Source organism: Marmota flaviventris, chromosome 4 (genome assembly GCF_047511675.1).
Source record: "Marmota flaviventris isolate mMarFla1 chromosome 4, mMarFla1.hap1, whole genome shotgun sequence".
In the NCBI taxonomy this organism is placed as follows: Eukaryota; Metazoa; Chordata; class Mammalia; order Rodentia; family Sciuridae; genus Marmota; species Marmota flaviventris.
The window spans coordinates 138,297,290-138,303,289 of NC_092501.1; positions in this window are offsets into that span (position 1 = coordinate 138,297,290).

The window sequence follows — 6,000 nt, forward strand, 5'->3', positions numbered from 1 at the left end:
TGACTGTCTCAGAGAGATCAGAAGTCCTCTTAGCGAGAAAAACTGGAACTATGGTGCCAAAAGAGGGACAAAATTTATTTGGTCAAAAGAGGGAACATAATATCTCACTCTTCTTTCTCTCCACAACCGAACTCGGTTTAGGGTTTGTGTCAGGGGTAACAACTTAATTCTCTTCCAAAGTAAACTTTGGATTGGGTGTTGAAGAGGCTAAAATTCAATTTTGTATTTGTGGTACAAGATCAATTACTACAGAAGTTTTAGAAAAAGGATAAGATGATTTGGCTATTACCACATTTTTATTCTTCAGACATAATCATGATTCTGAAAAAAAAAATCATTATGTACAAGAATTTGAATTGAAATATGTTGTGTTTCTCAAAACTAAAACACTCAGAGTCACTCCAGGTGAACTAGGCTGCACAAAATAATCACACAGAGACAGAGATACCTTTTTCTTTGGGTCCTGTGAAGGCTCCTCTGAGCTTAGGAGTCCTTAGAAAGAGAGAGCACGTGCAGAACCCTTTTAATGGGGGAAAAAGCATAAAAATATGGCATAAATGCACTAAAGCCATTCAAATGAGGCAAGGGGTCAGGTTTCAGGGGGTTGAGTCTAGCTTCGTGATGTCTGCTGTCAGCAGGTTGACTGACATCTAGGAAGACCACACCAAAGTCAGAGAAAGAGAAGGGGACACACAAAAGGAGTTTCCATGGAACATTCTATCCCAAACAGGGCAAAGGGGTAGGATTACAAAGGAATAGGTGAGTATAGCTCAACCCCCTTGGGTTACACCTATACCTGAAGACCCACCTTGCTATTGGAGCTGGGACAATACCCTAGTGACCATGAAATGTAGTGATTGGTCAGAGCCTCCTGCTTCAGGACTGGAAGGCATGGTCATTCAGAGCGACTCCCCACAGAAATAAAATTCCTACTCTGGTTTGGGAAAAATAGCAAGACATGTATTTCTATGTAATTATATGAAACAGTTTCAGAAAATTAATAGCTTGATTTTTAAGAATTTTCAAATTAAACAGAAAGACAAACTTTGTGAGATAGGGAAATATATTCACCAAGAAGTCTAAAGTTAGTTTAGCACTGTTTTATAGATTTGATGCCAAGATAGGGGTTCACACAGAACATACTGCTTTCAGTTCAGCATCCTACATCATGAAGTCAGAGTTCCCTACACTGATAGAGGGAATGGGAATAGGCACAAAACATAAAAACTAGGAGGAGTCTAAAGCAATAATCTTCAAGTCAACAAGTATGTTTCACTATTACATATTACAGATTTTTAGGCATAAGCTTGTCCTGTAGATTTACAACAATAATATTGGGCCTATAGTACTCTAATCTATGTTGCTTAAAATTCATCAAATATTTTTAATATGATAACAGGGTGGAAAAGTCAAAGAAATGCTCTTTTTTCATAAGATCATATCCATGATTGACATGTTAACATTTGTTATTGTAAAAGAGGAAACTGACTTCTTCCCTCTATAAAACTAACTTTTTAAAAAAACGAACTTTTTGTTTTCAGAATATTTTTGGTTAAGGAAATTAACTTAATCTTAGTATTTTTGAGGGTTCCAGTGGGTTATGGAATATGAAGAACTTCACTGCCTTCAGCCTAATGAAATACTTATAATAGGGTCAGATAAAATTAAGGGGGCAATTAAACACCTGACAGCAATAATTTTATAGCCTTTGCTTGATTTAAGGAGTACAATGATGATTAAGTAGTCATCCAGTGGTCGGGAATTAGCTTTAAACTCTCTGGCAGTCATATCTAATGAGTAACATACCAAGTGTTCCAAATGGGCTCCCCAAAGCATGACATAGATAGGAATTTCAAATATTCTCTTGTGAATATACCTAGAATGAGAATTTGGTGTATCACAATCTGTGGCCTAAGGTTCTAGCATTCTGTGTGTCTCTATGATGATTGTGCTATCTCAATTATATGTGTCTTATTTCTATTTTTTTTGAAATTTTCTTAATCATTATGATATTAGGACTTCTCAAATGTAGCCATGGCTTGGAAAGCCCTTGTAAAAAAATGTTTGCTAAGCCACATATGTACTCAATCTACCCTTTGAGATTTATGATACTAATTACATGACTGATGTACTTTATAGATTAAGTGAAATCACCTCAATTTTTTGACCTTAGCTCATTCAGATCTGGCATGTTCTGAGTAATGTGGTTATTTCATTTATGCTTTAGTGTATGTTTTACATTATCACCACATCTTGGCCCATCAATCACTAGTGCTGTCTTAGGGAGATAAAAGGAAAGATGTTAAGATTTAGTGCTGATAAAGGAGGTCTGAAATTAGGATCTTACAAATGTAGTAGTAATGGAGGCATCTTTCCAAAAGTAAGATTGATCAAAATAACTGAGGATACAAGATAAAATTAGCATCAAATTACTAAAATTGTAACCGTTTTCTCACTCTATCCCAGTAAGACCAGTTAAATCTGATTTCTCACCATTTCCTAAAGGACCAAACTTTTTCTTGGTTACAATATGCATAGATATATTCCTAAAAGACTAAATATAATCTAAATGTGAACAAGACAAAAAATATGGCATAAATGCACTAAAGAAGTAGTTCTTCCCCCATCAAAAAATACATAGTATGATATACTTGTACCTTTCAATTACTTCTATAGTGGTCACAAGGAATTTGTTGCTCATAATAGCTAAATTATCAAGGTTTTATGAATTATTTACTTTAAAAAAATCAGTGTTTGCAAGATTATCCCTGTTTAAAAAAATTAATGTTTCCATTTGACTGAACTTTGTAGAGTGAGTCAAAAAAGGGTGAAATTTCACCCATGATATTAGGAATTGTCTTAACACACAGCCTATGTTCACCAAAGCTTGCTTGCCATGGTTGATTTGTTATTGTGTTGCTTATAGTTATGGTGCAATAATTAAGCGATCTGGTATTTCTTTACCTCCCAAAATTGTTTTGAGTTTTTTCAAGAACTAGTGCAGCTCATGTGAATGCCAGCTCTCATAAATATCAAGGTGGAGGAAAATACTGGAATGGTTTCTGTCAAATAATTGTGCTGACTCTTCTCTGAGAGGGTTAACTGACCCTGAAGGAAGGTCTGTGCTTACCTCTATAGACCATTGTGCAGTTGAAACTGCTTGCTGACCTATCTCTCTCTTGCTGAGCTCCTTCAGGGTAACAGCAGCATCTTTCACATGGAATATACCCAATAAATACTATCAAGCTAATAATTTCAATAACACTAGATAAAAATATGTACAAAGAATGGACTATACAATAGCAAAATACAGAGTAGGTTTACTTTATAAACTCCTTGACATTGTGTGCATCAGATATGCTTTAAATTATCTTACAAAAATTTGTAAGAAAAATTTGAAGTTTTTGTAAGGAAGAGTCCACCTGGACCCTTTGTGTCTTTAAGTCAAGCATATTTCTACTTATTCTTAAGGAATTTCAAAGCCTTTGTTAACATTGATTGAATGTAGTTCAACCAATATTATTGAGTTCCTAGGACTTGTTCAAAGATGCAGTTCCCAGATCCATGACTTCAGAATCTCTAAAAGTGAGGGCTCATGTCATTGTGATCACAATGTATAACTCAGGCTGGAAGGCACTAATCTAAACAAAGATTCTTCCGTTATTTGTGAAGAAAATGAAAGCTTAAGTAACACATTCAAAGTCAGAGAAAATGGAAAATACAACACAAGCTTCCAGTTTCACAGCACAGGGATCTGACCTCCAGAGTGAATTATACCTAACACCAGTGGATCACCCACCAGCACCAATCAGTCAAGTTCATGGCACCGATTCATTCACACTCTTGCATGCCAAGAGCTGAGAAACAGAAGGAACTTTTACTTCTAGAGACAACAACACTCAAGATCATGATGAACTAATTAGGAAGACATAATATTCCTAAATGTAAATACAAAGAACATATAACATGAAATATATTTAATGCTAAAAACACTTGCTGAAAGAGCCTCAGGAATTCAGAGAAATGTAAATTACCCTAGAAAAGATCACTCAAGGAGGAGACAAATTTTAGCAAAATAAAAAACTTGAAATTATGAGTATTTAAAAGACAATGAATGACATTTCAAGATCTTTCCCTAACAGGCCAACTAATTCTGACAGGTATGCCCCTAAGTTATTTAGTATTGGTTTTATTAGAGAACATTTAGTAGACTTGGGAGAAATTTACAGCCCTTGCACAATTTTCAGTTGTAAATCAAAATGTAGATACAGTCATTTTATCATGGAATGATTAGGTCAATTGGAGAAAAAATCCAATTAAAAGCGAAGTGAGATGAGTTATTACTAATAAGCTCATGCAGCTATGAATAATACTCTTTCAAAATATTTTTCAGACACAGAGTAGATAACCTATTTAAGAGTAGATATTGATAACATATACTATGCTTCATACAAATATCATAAAAATAGAAATTTGTTTGATACTCAAGAGTATACCTGAGAATCAGAAAAGGCCAGTTTTCCATAATATCCAAATCACTAGTCATTCCATAGCCATCTTCTTTTCATCCTTCCCTTCATACATCTATGGAACCTGGATTTCATCTCTCCTCTGACATCATCCACATTTTGGTTTGGGTTTTAGATCACTGCAAAGTGCTTATTCTAGCACTTGAATACAGATACTGGTTATTACTGTGCTGTACACTCCCTGAAATACCCAATATGATTGAGAAGGTCCATGGTGAGTGACTAAGGGCACAGACTCTGACCTCAGATGGATTAAGTTCAAAACCAGACTCTGTCACTTACCAGGAGGATGATCTTGAACAATTTACTCAACTTGACTCAACCTCTATGTGTTTCAAATTCTTCACCTCTAAAAATAGAATAATAATAGTATCTGTCTCAAAACTTTTGTTGAGAAAATTTCAACCAGTTAATACTAGCAAAGTAGATATACCAGTGCCTAGAATACAGCATTTACTTAATGCATTTTGGAGGCTATTTCAGTATCCTAGACTAGCAGGTCTTCCATAGATATTGTGTGGAAGGGTTGTTAGATGGGGAAATGAAATAGAAATAAAACAAAGTGATGAAAGAATAGCATATTCACTACAAACAGCAGGACTTGATATTTTTCCTGATCTACTTTAAACTTGCGATAAAATCCTAGATCACTTCTGTAAGTTCTCTTTGATCTTGAGAGCTATGAAGTAATTACATTAATACTTTCTACTCTCTTCCAACTGATATGAAGATTAATTCTATAATGTTTTTCATTGAAACACCTGAAGATCACATTTTACAAGTATAATTTATTATTTTTTAAATATCTCAATTTCTCTCCAATGTTTTACAAAAGAAGTGAAGTACACCTTCTGGCGGAATCCTCAAAGAGCTGAGTATTGTATTTGTTCAACTAGGCAGCCTTGGAACCTCATAGATGCTAACTGTCTAACGGTATAATTATAGACATCATACTAAAGGTTGGCATCTGCGAAAAGCACACATAGAGAAGACAGACAGAGGTCCTATCTGGAGACTGTAGTGAAAAGAACAAAGTATCGTGAAAGCACCTTTTGAGGAAAGTAGTATTGTCCTGACATATACTGAAAAATGCCCAAATACCACAGCATAGGTTTCATGACATTCTAACCTATGTAAAAGCATTGAATTGATGACTACTTGAATTCCAAGTGACCCCTTCTCTACAATCAATGTCTTTAAGAGAGATAAACCCATGTGTTGTGGAGGATGTTTAATGCATGACCCACGGGAATAAAAATGTATGTCAAACACTGATTTATTAAGCAATTTCTGCAAAAGCTGCACCTAAGAGATACATCACAGAGCCTGTGTTATTGGAGGAGAATGTCCCAGGCTGCATGAAAGCAGCCCAGGCTTTTTGGATTTACAACTTGCTAAAAGGAAGAGGGGGGAAAACCTGCTAGAAGAAAACCTACCATTCCATTTGGAGGTTTGATAAATTGGTGATTTG